This window comes from Salmo salar, chromosome ssa02 (genome assembly GCF_905237065.1).
Source record: "Salmo salar chromosome ssa02, Ssal_v3.1, whole genome shotgun sequence".
Classification (NCBI taxonomy): domain Eukaryota; kingdom Metazoa; phylum Chordata; class Actinopteri; order Salmoniformes; family Salmonidae; genus Salmo; species Salmo salar.
This window is the reverse complement of record NC_059443.1, coordinates 24091285-24107969: the sequence shown is the minus strand read 5'-3', so window position 1 is coordinate 24107969 and position 16685 is coordinate 24091285. Positions and strand designations below refer to the sequence as shown.

At 44.7% G+C, this 16685-nt stretch overlaps 1 pseudogene; it reads right to left on the bottom strand.

The window, feature by feature from the left end:
* Positions 1 to 4739: 4739 nt before the first annotated feature.
* On the bottom strand, positions 4740 to 7314 carry LOC106577581 (trypsin-1-like; annotated as a pseudogene).
* Positions 7315 to 16685: the final 9371 nt, after the last annotated feature.

Below are 16685 nucleotides of genomic sequence, written 5' to 3'. Positions count from 1 at the left end.
CTGACCTGCCCTCTATCCACTAATAGGCGAGGAGGTGACAAGCCAGGGAATTCCCCTGCTCCAACCCAGGGAGGATGCAAGATCTCCTCTCCTCTTCTGTCAACTCAACCAGTGTGTTTTCCCATTAAATGCCCAGAATATCCTAGCCCCTCACTCCCGTTAGATCTGATTGATTCCGGAGCTGCCGGGAATCTTTTAGGTAGAACACTGGCCACTGCATTACGCATTCCTTTGGCTCCCCTACAGTCACCCATTCCGGTTCGAGCCCTGGATAATCGTCCAATAGGAACAGGGCTCGTACATCACATCACTGTTCCCATTTCTCTGCTGACACATGACACTCATTTAGAACAAATCACCTTTTTGATTATAGACACCCCCACGCACCCCGTTGTTTTGGGTATCCCCTGGTTGAGTGGGCATAACCCTACTATTTCCTGGTCCGAGAGGAGACTGCTGGGTTGGTCGCAGGAGTGTCAAGGGAGGTCCCTCGCAGTGTCCGTCAACACCACTACGGTGGAAAGTCCGGACCACGCCCCTCAAGTGGATTTACCGGAGGAATACCAGGATCTGCACCGGGTTTTCTCTAAGACCCAGGCTACACGCCTGCCTCCTCATCGCCCCTGGGACTGTGCCATTGACCTGCTGTCTGACACAGAACTCTTGAGAGGACCCGTCTATCCACTCTCCTATGCGGAGACCGAGGCCATGGAGACCTACGTACAGGAGAGCCTCCAGCAGGATTTTATCCGCCAATCTACACCACCAGCCTCCCCAAGCTTCTTTTTTGTTAAGAAGAAAGATGGGGGACTAGCGCCCATGCATTGATTATCGAACACTGAATAATGCCACCGTTAAGTTCAGCTATCCTTTACCCATCCCAACCATCATCAAACAAATGCACGGGTGCAGTACTTCACGAAACTGGACTTGCCGAGCGCTTACAATCTGGTGGGCATTACGGCCTTTTCCACGACCACGGGGCATTACGAGTATCTCGTGATGCCCTTTGGCCTGTATAACGCTCCTTCAGTCTTCCAGGCCTTTATTAATGAAGTGTTCCGGAACATGCTGGGACGGGGCATTGTGGTTTATATAGACAACATTTTGGTCTATTCTGCTGACCACGCCAAGCATGTCTCATTGGTCAGGTCTGTGCTGGGAAAACTGTTGGAGCATAATCTATATGTTTGTTTTTCCAGCGGTCCGTGTCCTTTTTGGGCTACCTCATATCCACGGAGGGAGTGGAGATGGAGGAGCAACGCCTCAGCGCAGTCAGGTCATGGTCCATCCCGAACTCCGTGAAAGCAGTCCAGCAATTCCTGGGGTTCGCCAACTATTTCCGCAGGTTACTGTACATTGTGTTATGGTTTACATACCGTGTTAGTGTGCACTTATTATTACGGGTCTCGTCGCGTGTATTTATTAGAGGTTTACACCTCACTCTTTTGTTTGGGTTTACATCCCTGTGTTCCATATGTTCGTGTTTGTTTTGGGCTTCGTCCCTGTCATTTTCATGACATACGAAATAAAACCCCCTATTTTTGTATTCCTGTGACTGTCTCCCATCATTATACAACATGAAAGGCATGAATATACCTTGACAGTAGATTAAAGTCTACCCCCTGTCTCAACCCTAAACCTAGCTTAATGTCCAAGTCTCTGCTCAACCCGAACCTGAACCTTAACCCTAGCTTCAACCCTAACCCTAACCCGAGCTTCTCTTCCACATCCCTGCTCAACTCTAACCCTCAACCCTAACTAACCCTAGCTTCATGTCAACATCCTGGCTCAACCCTAACCCTAGCTGCATGTCCACATCCCTGCTCAACCCAAACCCTAACTCTCAACTCTAACCCTAACCCTAGCTTCATGTTCCACATCCCAGGTCAACCCTAACCTCAAACCTAACCCTAACCCTAGCTTCATGTCCACATTCCAGCTCAACCCTAACCTCAAACCGAACCCTAGCTTCATGTCCACATCCCAGCTCAACCCTAACCCTAATGTTTACCAACCTCAATTCGAAATACTGTTGTTGAGTGGAGATATTGACTTAAGTAAGAATAATACAAGAATAATATGTTTATCCATTTCTCAAAATAACAAGTTTACCCAACTGAAAATAATTAAATAAGTACATCAGTTTATCCAACTCATTATAAACATTTAACATACTCATAATACCACATTTTGGCTCAACCGTAACCCTAGCCTCAACACTAACCCTAAAACTAACCGTAACCCCAGCTTTATGTTCAACCCAGGCAACACCCACCAAATGGGAGCAAACGTGCCTCAAAGGCTGTTGAAAAATGATGCGCACCGTTTTGGGGAAACATGTGGTTCAGTACAAACAGTCACACAACGTAGCAACCGTTGAAGCGAACTGAATGCACCCCTGGCTCTCTTCTAACCTCTTCTAAAATTATTTTGGCTCATTACAGCATAAAAGTATGTATTCAATAGTATACTGTAGAAGCAATATAGAACTGCTATATACAGAAGACTCACCCAATATAGAGTACATTTAGATTTAATAGAGCAATGTGAAAAAATTGCTCTAGAGAATTGGTAGTCTTAAACAAATCTACTTTGAAACAAAAGTATACACCTCACATGGTCATAGAAGACAGCTGTACCATGTCAGATATAGAGTTGAAATGTATTCCATTTTGAGTTTGAATCCCAATATTACACTTTACATACATCACAAAAGACTAAAATATAACAAAACTGTTTGACATAGAAACACCAGGTTTTAACACCAGTTATACTCAGGACAGGTTCCAGGCATAAGCGACATAAGTGGTCGTTTAAGTCCCCTAGGCCACTAGGAGGCCCCCGACCCCAAAAACAAACACTTTTTTATATACAGTTGAAGTCGGAAGTTTACATACAAGTAGGTTGGAGTCATTAAAACTCATTCTTCAACCACTCCACAAATTTCTTGTTGACAAACTATAGTTTTGGCAAGTCGGTTAGGACATCTACTTTGTGCATGACACAAGTATTTTTTCCAATAATTGTTTACAGACAGATTATTTCACTTATAGTTCACTGTATTACAATTCCAATGGGTCAGAAGTTTACATACACTAAGTTGACTGTGCCTTTAAACAGCTTGGAAAATTCCAGAAAATGATTTCATGGCTTTAGAAGCTTCTGATATGCTAATTGACATAATTTGAGTCAATTGGAGGTGTAGCTGTGGATGTATATCAAGGCCTACCTTTAAACTCAGTGCCTCTTTGCTTGACATCATGGGAAAATCAAAAGAAATCAGCCAAGACCTCAGAAAAAAAATGGTAAACCTTCACAAGTCTGGTTCATCCTTGGGAGCAATTTCCAAATGCCTGAAGGTACCACATTCATGTGTAAAAACAATAGTACGCAAGTATAAACACCATGGGACCACACAGCCGTGATACGGCTGAGGAAGGAGAGGCGTTCGGTCTCCTCGAGTATAACGTACTTTGGTGCGAAAAGTGCAAATTGATTCCAGAACAACAGCAAAGGGCCAGGAAATTAAAAATGTTTCTCTCCACCGTCAAGAGGGGGGCCACTCAAATGTCTTGCTCCCAAAAGGCTAGAGCCGGCCCTGGTAATACTCTTCAAGAATCAATGGTTATGTAGATCATTGGAAAAGTCAAGAAATGGGTGTACCAATCACAGACTGTAGCTTTTAGCTGTTGTAATGACATACTGTAATTGTCACAAATGTATACATTCCACTTGCAATCAACACTCCCTTGATGCCATACAGAACCAAATATTTCACTACATACTTGACCATGTACTCTATGCTGCATGCATGTATGAGGAACATTCATAAGTATATATATATATATTATATAACCTTGGGAAAATGGCTCAGTAAACTGAAATGACGTTAAATGTTTTATTTGTCATTAGTATTTAATCTCCAGTATAAAAGATGGATGTTGAACTGCACAAGATGTTGTAGAGTTGTGGGACCCTATTGAAGGACCAAAGCTAGGATGAGAGAGATGAAGGGAGAGAGGGAGGAAGGGAGAGAGAAAGAGAACTATATGCGAAGGAGATGTGTCACACTGCATGAGGCAAATACAGTAGTGGTCACACCAGATACTGACTGGTATTCTGATCCACGTCCCTACCTTTTTTTATTAAGGTATGTGTGACCAACAGATGCATATGTGTATTCCCAGTCGTGTGAAATTCATAGATTAGGGCCTAATTAATTTATTTCAATTGACTGATTTCCTTGTACGAACTGTAACTCAGTAAAATCTTTGAAATTGTGCCATGTTTCGTTTCTATTTTTGTTCAGAGTAAAAACATTATGTAAGATCCAACCATGTTCATGTTGCACTACATAGTATTTCAGTAGCAACACAACTCTCACAGACAGAATACTCTAAATGAGTAATGTTCCTTGTTTTTTCTTGTTGTATTGATTAAAAAAAATTGTTAAGGTGACACAATGAATTTACCCCCTGCATCTTTTAGTGGTTACTAGTTTCTCTGGCGTTTACTAGTAATACCACTTGACATAAGAAGACAGAAATACCTTTACATAGATTTCTAAGGACAGTGAGAGTACAAACACAACAGCAAAAAAGTATTCAGTAGTAAATGCTTTATTTATCGTAAACATAAATAATGTATAATCTCCTGTACAAAAGGTGGATGTTCATCTGGAACGTGATGTTGTAGAGTTGTGCGAATGTACTCGACGACCAAAGCTAGGATCAGATTTAGTAGGTGGCCATGGTGCTGGTCAGCCAGTCGTTGAAGATGCACACCTGAAGGAAGAGAAGAAGAAGAGAGACATTAGTGGACACTCTCAATGGGAGGCAACATGAGAACCATCAATCAATGTTTTATAGACTCAATGTCTTTTTCCTTCAGGAAACCAAAGGATGTCATAGTGACGTATGAATGGCTCGGCACAGCCGTAACCCCAGGACACAACACCCCAGGAGCTCACCGTTGCATACCACGGGGCCACTGGAGTCACCCTGAGAGAGAGAGAGTCACCCTGAGAGAGAGAGAGAGAGAGAGAGAGAGAGAGAGTCACCCTGAGAGAGAGAGAGTCACCCTGAGAGAGAGAGAGAGAGAGAGAGAGAGAGTCACCCTGAGAGAGAGAGAGTCACCCTGAGAGAGAGAGAGAGAGAGAGAGAGAGAGAGAGAGTCACCCTGAGAGAGAGAGAGAGAGAGAGAGAGAGTCACCCTGAGAGAGAGAGAGAGAGAGAGAGAGAGAGTCACCCTGAGAGAGAGAGAGAGAGAGAGAGAGAGAGAGACAGAGAAAGAGAGAGAGAGAGAGAGAGAGAGAGACAGACAGTCACCCTGAGAGAGAGAGAGAGAGAGAGAGAGAGAGAGAGAGAGTCACCCTGAGAGAGAGAGAGAGAGAGAGAGAGAGAGAGTCACCCTGAGAGAGAGAGAGTCACCCTGAGAGAGAGAGAGAGAGAGAGAGATCACCCTGAGAGAGAGAGAGAGAGAGAGAGAGTCACCCTGAGAGAGAGAGAGAGAGAGAGAGAGAGAGAGGTCACCCTGAGAGAGAGAGAGAGAGAGAGTCACCCTGAGAGAGAGAGAGAGAGAGAGAGAGAGAGAGAGAGTCACCCTGAGAGAGAGAGAGAGAGAGAGAGAGAGAGAGAGAGAGAGAGTCACCCTGAGAGAGAGAAAGAGAGAGAGAGAGAGAGAGAGTCACCCTTAGAGAGAGAGAGAGAGAGAGAGAGAGAGTCACCCTGAGAGAGAGAGAGAGAGAGAGAGAGAGAGAGAGAGAGAGAGAGAGAGAGAGAGAGAGAGAGTCACCCTGAGAGAGAGAGAGAGAGAGAGAGTCACCCTGAGAGAGAGAGAGAGAGAGAGAGAGAGAGAGAGTCACCCTGAGAGAGAGAGAGAGAGAGAGAGAGAGAGAGAGAGAGAGAGAGAGAGAGAGTCACCCTGAGAGAGAGAGAGAGAGAGGGAGAGAGAGAGAGAGAGAGAGAGAGAGAGAGAGAGTCACCCTGAGAGAGAGAGAGAGAGAGAGTCACCCTGAGAGAGAGAGAGAGAGAGAGAGAGAGAGAGAGAGAGAGAAAGTGATATGAATTGGTTATTTCATTATACATTTCTAATCAATAGAACAAGTCCATTTAAAGTCATATTTGTGGTACCACTGAATAGAGGTCAGAATGGTAAGTACCTGGCATTAGTCCTTGCCTGCCTCCAGGTATCCAGCGCAGAACATGGCGTTGGTGATCATGCCAGGGTAGGAGTTGTTACAGTCGCTGTAGGACAGGATGGGGATGTTCAGGTACTGCAGCTTGTTGCTGTCAGCAGCTGTAAGGAGGGGGAGAGAGAGAGAGAGAGAGAGAGAGAGAGAGAGACAGAGAGAGAGAGAGAGAGAGAGAGAGAGAGAGAGAGAGAGAGAGGAATGGAGGGAGAAGAAGGAAAGTTAGATATAATGACATTGTGTTCCTAATAGTATATTTTCTATGCCTTTTCAGTCACCATAAAGATGACCAACTGTCAGATTCTGTACTCTCTAGAACTCATGGTGTTGCCCCATCCAGAGACGGTACACATGGTGCCAGCGGGGGCACAGCTGGTGGGCAGAGCAACAGGCTGCACGTAGGTGTTGAGGGTGGCGGGTTTGCTCAGCTTGATCAGCATGATGTCATTGTCGATGTTGTAGGAGCTGTAGTTGGGGTGACGGATCACGCGGGATGAAGAGATGAACTGCTCGCTACCCTCAGTCACCCGGATGTTGTGCTCGCCCAGACGCACCTCCACACGGCTGAAAGAGAGAGAAAGAGATAGCTACATTTTTACGTTTCTTACTTACACAGTTCATGTGAATGTGGAGTTCACCTGTCTCCTTTAGCTTTGCTAAAGTCAATTTTAACAAATTGTTGCTAGGTGTTATTGACTCAATATGCTGCTAGTAGTTCACATGGTATGCTACTTACGACTGGTAGCAGTGAGCAGCAGACACAACCAAGTTCTCATTGACTAAGGAGCCACCACAGAAGTGGTACCCAGAGTTCAGAGACACCTGGTGGGGCTGGGAGTAGGCCTTGCACTCATACCCTCCGACGATCTTGTCGTCCTCCGTAGCAACTGTAAAGGGAGAGCAGGCACATTCTTAGCTATATTACCTCACCTTTTGAGATGGAAAAGCAAAGAACTGTGATAAAACAACAACAACATATTTCTTAATAAAGTCAAAGAAACAAATGTGTGATGTTAGTGTCATTACACAGTCCTGTTCTTTATTCTATGATCATTACTATACTCACAAGCGGCTCCAATGAGCAGAACGAAGACCAGAGAAATCATGGTTGCTGTATGATCCTGTCGATAAAGGGTGTTAATCTGCACTCAAAATCAAATCAAATCAAATGTATTTATATAGCCCTTCGTACATCAGCTGATATCTCAAAGTGCTGTACAGAAACCCAGCCTAAAACCCCAAACAGCAAGCAATGCATGTGAAAGAAGCACGGTGGCTAGGAAAAACTCCCTAGGAAAAACTCCCTAGAAAGGCCAAAAACCTAGGAAGAAACCTAAAGAGGAACCAGGCTATGAGGGGTGGCCAGTCCTCTTCTGGCTGTGCCGGGTGGATATTATAACAGAACATGGTCAAGATGTTAAAATGTTCATAAATGACCAGCATGGTCAAATAATAATAATCATAGTAGTTGTCGAGGGTGCAACAAGCACGTCCGGTGAACAGGTCAGGGTTCCATAGCCGCAGGCAGAACAGTTGAAACTGGAGCAGCAGCACGGCCAGGTGGACTGGGGACAGCAAGGAGTCATCATGCCAGGTAGTCCTGAGGCATGGTCCTAGGGCTCAGGTCCTCCGAGAGAGAGAGAAAGAAAGAGAGAAAGAAAGAGAGAATTAGAGAGAGCATATTTAAATTCACACAGGACACCGGATAAGCCAAGAGAAATACTCCAGATGTAATAGACTGACCCTAGCCCCCCGACACATAAACTACTGCAGCATAAATACTGGAGGCTGAGACAGGAGGGATCAGAAGACACTGTGGCCCCATCCGATGATACCTCCGGACAGGGCCAAACAGGCAGGATATAACCCCACCCACTTTGCCAAAGCACAGCCCCCACACCACTAGAGGGATGTCTCCAACCACCAACTTACCGTCCGAAGACAAGGCCGAGTATAGCCCACAAAGATCTATCTCCACCACGGCACAACCCAAGGGGGGGGGGGGGCGCCAACCCAGACAGGAAGACCACGTCAGTGACTCAACCCACTCAAGTGACGCACCCCTCCCATGGACGGCATGGAAGAACACCAGTAAGCCAGTGACTCAGCCCCTGTAATAGGGTTAGAGGCAGAGAATCCCAGTGGAGAGAGGGGAACCGGCAAGGCAGAGACAGCAAGGGCGGTTCGTTGCTCCAGCCTTTCCGTTCACCTTCACACTCCTGGGCCAGACTATACTTAATCATAGGACCTACTGAAGAGATAAGTCTTCAGTAAAGACTTAAAGGTTGAGACTGAGTCTGAGTCTCTCACATGGGTAGGCAGACCATTCCATAAAAATGGAGCTCTATAGGAGAAAGCCCTACCTCCAGCCGTTTGCTTAGAAATTCTAGGGACAATTAGGAGGCCTGCGTCTTGTGACCGTAGCGTACGTGTAGGTATGTACGGCAGGACCAAATCGGAAAGATAGGTAGGAGCAAGCCCATGTAATGCTTTGTAGGTTAGCAGTAAAACCTTGAAATCAGCCCTTGCCTTAACAGGAAGCCAGTGTAGGGAGGCTAGCACTGGAGTAATATGATCAAATTTGTGGGTTCTAGTCAGGATTCTAGCAGCCGTATTTAGCACTAACTGAAGTTTGTTTAGTGCTTTATCCGGGTAGCCGGAAAGTAGAGCATTGCAGTAGTCCAGCCTAGAAGTAACAAAAGCATGGATTAACTTTTCTGCATCATTTTTGGACAGAAAGTTTCTGATTTTTGCAATGTTACGTAGATGGAAAAAAGCTGTCCTTGAAACAGTCTTGATATGTTCTTCAAAAGACAGATCAGGGTCCAGAGTAACGCCGAGGTCCTTCACAGTTTTATTTGAGACGACTGTACAACCATCCAGATTAATTGTCAGATTTAACAGAAGATCTCTTTGTTTCTTGGGACCTAGAACAAGCATCTCTGTTTTGTCCGAGTTTAAAAGTAGAAAGTTTGCAGCCATCCACTTCTTTATGTCTGAAACACAGGCTTCTAGCGAGGGCAATTTTGGGGCTTCACCATGTTTCATTGAAATGTACAGCTGTGTGTCGTCCGCATAGCAGTGAAATTTAACATTGTGTTTTCGAATGACATCCCCAAGAGGTAAAATATATAGTGAAAACAATAGTGGTCCTAAAACGGAACCTTGAGGAACACCGAAATTTACAATTGATTTGTCAGAGGACAAACCATTCACAGAGACAAACTGATATCTTTCCAACAGATAAGATCTAAACCAGGCCAGAACTTGTCCATGTAGACCAATTTGGGTTTCCAATCTCTCCAAAAGAATGTGGTGGTCGATGGTATCAAAAGCAGCACTAAGATCTAGGAGCACGAGGACAGATGCAGAGCCTCGGTCTGACGTCATTAAAAAGTAATTTACCACCTTCACAAGTGCAGTCTCAGTGCTATGATGGGGTCTAAAACCAGACTGAAGCGTTTCGTATACATTGTTTGTCTTCAGGAAGGCAGTGAGTTGCTGCGCAACAGCTTTTTCTAAAATGTTTGAGAGGAATGGAAGATTCGATATAGGCCGATAGTTTTTTATAATTTCTGGGTCAAGATTCAGCTTTTTCAAGAGAGGCTTTATTACTGCCACTTTTAGTGAGCTTGGCACACATCCGGTGGATAGAGAGCCGTTTATTATGTTCAACATAGGAGGGCCAAGCACAGGAAGCAGCTCTTTCAGTAGTTTAGTTGGAATAGGGTCCAGTATGCAGCTTGAGGGTTTAGAGGCCATGATTATTTTCATCATTGTGTCAAGAGATATAGTACTAAAACACTTTAGTATCTCCCTTGATCCTAGGTCCTGGCAGAGTTGTGCAGACTCAGGACAATGGAGCTTTGGAGGAATACGCCGATTTAAAGAGGAGTCCGTAATTTGCTTTCTAATGATCATGATCTTTTCCTCAAAGAAGTTCATAAATGTATTACTGCTGAAGTGAAACCCATCCTCCATTTGCGAATGCTGCTTTTTAGTTAGCTTTGCGACAGTATCAAAAATAAATTTCGAATTGTTCTTATTTTCCTCAATTAAGTTGTAAAAATAGGATGATCGAGCAGCAGTGAGGGCTCTTCGATACTGCACGGTACTGTCTTTCCAAGCTAGCCGGAAGACTTCCAGTTTGGTGTGGCGCCATTTCCGTTCCAATTTTCTGGAAGCTCGCTTCAGAGCTCGTGTATTTTCTGTATACCAGGGAGCTAGTTTCTTATGACAGATGTTTTTAGTTTTTAGGGGTGCAACTGCATCTAGGGTATTGCGCAAGGTTAAATTGAGTTCCTCGGTTAGGTGGTTAACTGATTTTTGTCCTCTGACATCCTTGGGTAGGCAGAGGGAGTCTGGAAGGGCATCAAGGAATCTTTGGGTTGTCTGAGAATTTATAGCACGACTTTTAATGCTCCTTGGTTGGGGTCTGAGCAGATTATTTGTTGCAATTGCAAACGCAATAAAATGGTGGTCCGATAATCCAGGATTATGAGGAAAAACATTAAGATCCACAACATTTATTCCATGGGACAAAACTAGGTCCAGAGTATGACTGTGGCAGTGAGTAGGTCCAGAGACATGTTGGACAAAACCCACTGAGTCGATGATGGCTCCGAAAGCCTTTTGGAGTGGGTCTGTGGACTTTTCCATGTGAATGTTAAAGTCACCAAAAATTTGAATATTATCTGCTATGACTACAAGATCCGATAGGAATTCAGGGAACTCAGTGAGGAACACTGCATATGGCCCAGGAGGCCTGTAAACAGTAGCTATAAAAAGTGATTGAGTAGGCTGCATAGATTTCATGACTAGAAGCTCAAAAGACGAAAACGTCATTGTTTTTTTTTTTTGTAAATTGAAATTTGCGATCATAAATGTTAGCAACACCTCCGCCTTTGCCGGATGCACGGGGGGTATGGTCACTAGTGTAACCAGGGGGTGAGGCCTCATTTAACACAGTAAATTCATCAGGCTTAAGCCATGTTTCAGTCAGGCCAATCACATCAAGATTATGATCAGTGATTAGTTCATTGACTATAACTGCCTTGGAAGTGAGGGATCTAACATTAAGTAACCCAATTTTGAGATGTGACGTATCACAATCTCTTTCAATAATGGCAGGAATGGAGGAGGTCTTTATACTAGTGAGATTGCTAAAGCGAACACCGCCATCTTTAATTTTGCCCAACCTAGATCGAGGCACAGATACGGTCTCAATGGGGAAAGCTGAGCTGACTACACTGACTGTGCTAGTGGCAGACTCCACTAGCTCACACTCCTGGTATATATGCAGAATTGGCTGTGCTGCTGTTTGATTGGTCAAGAGAAAGCCAATCAGAGGCAAAATGTGCACTGCCAAGGTCAGCATTATGACACAGCAGTTTCCATCAAGGATTGGTATGAAGTTGACCCTAAAAGCAGCATAAAGCTAAATATATGTTGTCATTAGTCCCAGTACTTTTTAAGTGCAGGTAATTTAATTTCTTACAGAAGAAAGTGATACATGTTCAGTAAACTACAACTGATAGTTTGAGATGGACAGTATTCTCTGCAGTTCAGACTGTATGTTGACCTCAACATGATTGGAACGCAGCTGTGTGGTTCACACATTGGTGTTCTCTTGGAGAAGTTGATAAACACAACTTGGCAGCTCACAAGGCCTATTTTAGCTTTGTAAACAAGTAACTGGGTTAAAGTGTTTTGGGGGGAAAGTCATACAAGGCTCTGGTAAAAAAAAAAGACTATAGCTTATATGTCCTTGTAATGCTATTAATTAAAAATGTATAATCGTAAGTTCCTCCAAAAACCATTATACTGTATGCAGTTAATATGCAGTAAAACAATCAAAGTAAGCACACACTTGGGTAGTGTGATTTATTATATTAGGTATTAATACATGATTTAAACAAACAGTTGTACCTTGCCAGTAGATTCAAGTCTACACCCCGGCTCAACCATAACCTTACCCATAACCCTAGAAAAAACCGCATTCATCTCTCCCCTCAGATTTGATCAGTTTGAGAGGATGCCACAAGGAGTCACTGGAGCCCCAGCAACATTCCAGCGCTTGATGGAGAAGACAGTGAGTGACATGAATCTCCTGGAGGTGCTTGTGTACCTCAAAGACCCGATATTCTTTGGGAAGACCCTTGAGGAGCACAAAGAGAAGCTTATGAAGGTGTTGGACCAGCTGGAGGCCTATGGGTTGAAGCTCTCGGTGGAGAAGTGCCAGTACTGCCATACACCAAACCTCGTCCAAACCAACCTCAAGACCCTTCAGTCTTTCCTGGGGTTCTGTGGCAATTACAGATGGTTCGTCAAAAGTTACTCCTCCATCGTGCATTCTCTTCATGAGCTGACAAAAAACTATGCTCCAAAGAGAAGGCAAAGTCGACCAGTCAAACCCTCTTCCTGGAGTTACCTACTTCAAGGACTGTGAGCCATTTGGAAATCATTGGACCCCAATCCTGAACTGCCTAACAGTCTCTCCTGTGTTGGCCGTTGCAGACCCAAGCAAGCCTTACCTGCTCCACATTAACACCAGTTTAATTGGCCTGGGAGAAGTGCTGTATCAAAAACAAGAAGAGGAGTGGCTCTCTATGGAATAAGGTGTGCTCTACAGACTCCATAGAGGCCCCAGTCAGGTCAAAAGAAAGCAGTTGGTTCTCCCCCAATAATTTAGAGCCGTGGTCATGAAGTCTCTCTACAATGAAATGGGACATTCTATTCACAATCTACTGCAGAGATAGCCTGCAGAGTTCTGTCCTGCTATCCAGGTCTGTACCCAAACAATTTGAACTTCTACTTTTAAAAATCCACCTCTCCAAAAACAAGTCTCTCACCGTTGCCGCCTGCTATAGACCCCCCTCGGCCCCTAGTTGTGCTCTGGACACCATATGTGAACTGATTGCCCCCCATCTATCTTCAGAGCTCGTGCTACTAGGTGACCTAAACTGGGACATGCTTAACACCCCAGCCATCCTACAATCCAAGCTTGATGCCCTCAATCTCACACAAATTATTAATGAACCCACCAGGTACAACCCCAAAGCCGCAAACACTGGCACCCTCATAGATATCATCCTAACCAACGTGCCCTCTAAATACACCTCTGCTGTTTTCAACCAAGATCTCAGCGATCACTGCCTCATTGCCTGCACCCGTAATGGGTCAGCGGTCAAACGACCTCCACTCATCACTGTCAAACGCTCCCTGAAACATTTCAACGAGCAAGCCTTTCTATTCGACCTGGCCCTGGTATCCTGGAAGGATATTGACCTCATCCCGTCAGTAGAGGATGCCTGGTTATTTTTTTTAAATGCCTTCCTCTCCATCTTAAATAAGCATGCCCCTTTCAAGAAATTTAGAACCAGGAACAGATATAGCCCTTGGTTCTCCCCAGACCTGACTGCCCTTAACCAACACAAAAATATCCTGTGGCGTTCTGCATTAGCATCGAACTGCCCCCGCGATATGCAACTTTTTAGGGAAGTTAGAAACCAATACACACAGGCAGTTAGAAACGCCAAGGCTAGCTTTTTCAAACAGAAATTCGCTTCGTGCAACTCCAACTCTAAAAAGTTCTGGGACATTGTAAAGTCCATGGAGAATAAGAACACCTCCTCCCAACTGCCCACTGCACTGAGGATAGGAAACTCTGTCACCACCGATAAGCCCACTATAATTGAGAATTTCAATAAGCATTTTTCTACGGCTGGCCATGCTTTCCACCTAACTACCCCTACTGCATTCAACAGCACTGCACCCCCCACAGCTACTCGCCCAAGCCTCCCCCATTTCTCCTTCTCCCAAATCCATTCAGCTGATGTTCTGAAAGAGCTGCAAAATCTGGACCCCTACAAATCAGCTGGGCTTGACAATCTGGACCCTCTCTTTCTAAAATTATCTGCCGAAATTATTGCAACCCCTATTACTAGCCTGTTCAACCTCTCTTTCGTGTCGTCTGAGATTCCCATACATTGGAAAGCAGCTGCTGTCATCCCCCTCTTCAAAGGAGGTGACACTCTTGACCCAAATTGCTACAGACCTATATCCATCCTACCCTGCCTTTCTAAGGTCTTCGAAAGCCAAGTCAACAAACAGATTACCGACCATTTCGAATCCCACCGCACCCTCTTCGCTATGCAATCTGGTTTCAGAGCTGGTCATGGGTGCACCTCAGCCACGCTCAAGGTCCTAAACGACATCGTAACCGCCATCGATAAGAAACAATACTGTGCTGCCGTATTCATTGACCTGGCCAAAGCTTTTGACTCTGTTAATCACCACATCCTCATCTGCAGACTCAGTAGCCTTGGTTTCTCAAACGATTGCGTCGCCTGGTTCACCAACTACTTCTCTGACAGAGTTCAGTGTGTCAAATCGGAGGGCCTACTGTCTGGACCTCTGGCAGTCTCTATGGGGGTACCACAGGGTTCAATTCTTGGGCCAACTCTTTTCTCTGTATACATCAATGATGTCGCTCTTGCTGCTGGGGAATCTCTGATCCACCTCTACGCAGACGACACCATTCTGTACACTTCTGGCCCTTCTTTGGACACTGTGTTAACAACCCTCCAGACGAGCTTCAATGCCATTCAACTCTCCTTCCGTGGTCTCCAACTGCTCCTAAACACAAGTAAAACTAAATGCATGCTCTTCAACCGATCGCTGCCTGCACCTGCCCGCCTGTCCAGCATCACTTCTCTGGACGGTTCTAACTTAGAATTTGTGGACAACTACAAATACCTAGGTGTCTGGTTAGACTGTAAACTCTCCTTCCAGACTCACATCAATCATCTCCAATCCAAAGTGAAATCTCGAATTGGCTTCCTATTTCGCAACAAAGCATCCTTCACTCATGCTGCCAAACATACCCTCGTAAAACTGACCATCCTACCAATCCTCGACTTCGGCGATGTCATTTACAAAATAGCTTCCAACACTCTACTCAACAAGCTGGATGCAGTCTATCACAGTGCCATCCGTTTTGTCGCCAAAGCCCCATATACTACCCACCACTGCGACCTGTACGCTCTCGTTGGCTGGCCTTCGCTTCATAATCGTCGCCAAACACATTGGCTCCAGGTCATCTACAAGACCCTGCTAGGTAAAGTCCCCCCTTATCTCCGCTCACTGGTCACCATAGCAGCACCCACCTGTAGCACGCGCTCCAGCAGGTATATCTCTCTGGTCACCCCTAAAGCCAACTCCTCCTTTGGTCGTCTCTCCTTCCAGTTCTCTGCTGCCAATGACTGGAACGAACTACAAAAATCTCTGAAACTGGAAACACTTATCTCCCTCACTAGCTTTAAGCACCAGCTGTCAGAGCAGCTCACAGATCACTGCACCTGTACATAGCCCATCTATAATTTAGCCCAAACTACTACCTCTTCCCCTACTGTATTTATTTATTTGATTTATTTTGCTCCTTTGCACCATATTATTTATATTTTATCTCTGAACTTTCTTCAAACTACAAATCTACCATTCCAGTGTTTTTCTTGCTATACTTTGCCACCATGGCCTTTTTTGCCTTTACCTCCCTTATCTCACATCATTTGCTCACATTGTATATAGACTTATTTTTCTACTGTATTATTGACTGTATGTTTGTTTTACTCCATGTGTAACTCTGTGTTGTTGTATGTTGTCGAACTGCTTTGCTTTATCTTGGCCAGGTCGCAATTGTAAATGAGAACTTGTTCTCAACTTGCCTACCTGGTTAAATAAAGGTTAAATAAATAAATAAATAAATAAAACATTTAGGTTATGAGTGGACATGATCTAGCCAGTGCTGGGTTCTACTGGCGCTTCATGATCAGAGACATTCAGTTTCACTGCAAGTCATGTTCAAGGTTTGTGCAGTTGAAGACACTGCCTGCTAGATCAGCAGCTTCAGTGAACATCACCACTGTGGCCCCCCTAGAGTTGGTGTGTATAGACCTGCTCTCTCTGGAGAATGACACAAAGAACATCAGTAACATCCTCGTAGTGACAGATCACTTCACTCGCTACGCCCAAGCTTACGCCACTTAAGACCAGGAAGCCAGCAATGTGGCCAGGGTGCTTTGGGAGAAGTTCTTTGTCCATTATGGCCTGCCTCTCTGCATAAACTTTGATCAGGGCATCAGGGCAGAAACTTTGAAAGAAGAGTCATCCGGGAGGTCCTTCAGCTGGCTGGATGAAGAAGTCCCGTACATCACCATACCATCACTTCACCTCATTACAGCGTGTTTTCTTGCACCACACACATATCATACTTCTGAGAGTTTTTTGGTTTGAGGGTGTGTTTTTATATGCCTGTGCTTTACTGTTGCATAGTGTTAAGAGAAGTTATAGCTCAAGGTGTGTTGTAAACTGTGTTATGTGTCGAATTCATTGTGATGCCTAATCTTCTGTTTTATGTATAACTTGTCGGGACGTCAAGTTTTCCTAGTGAGGGGTGAATGTAACCTCCTGTAAAGACTGGGTTTAGTTTATT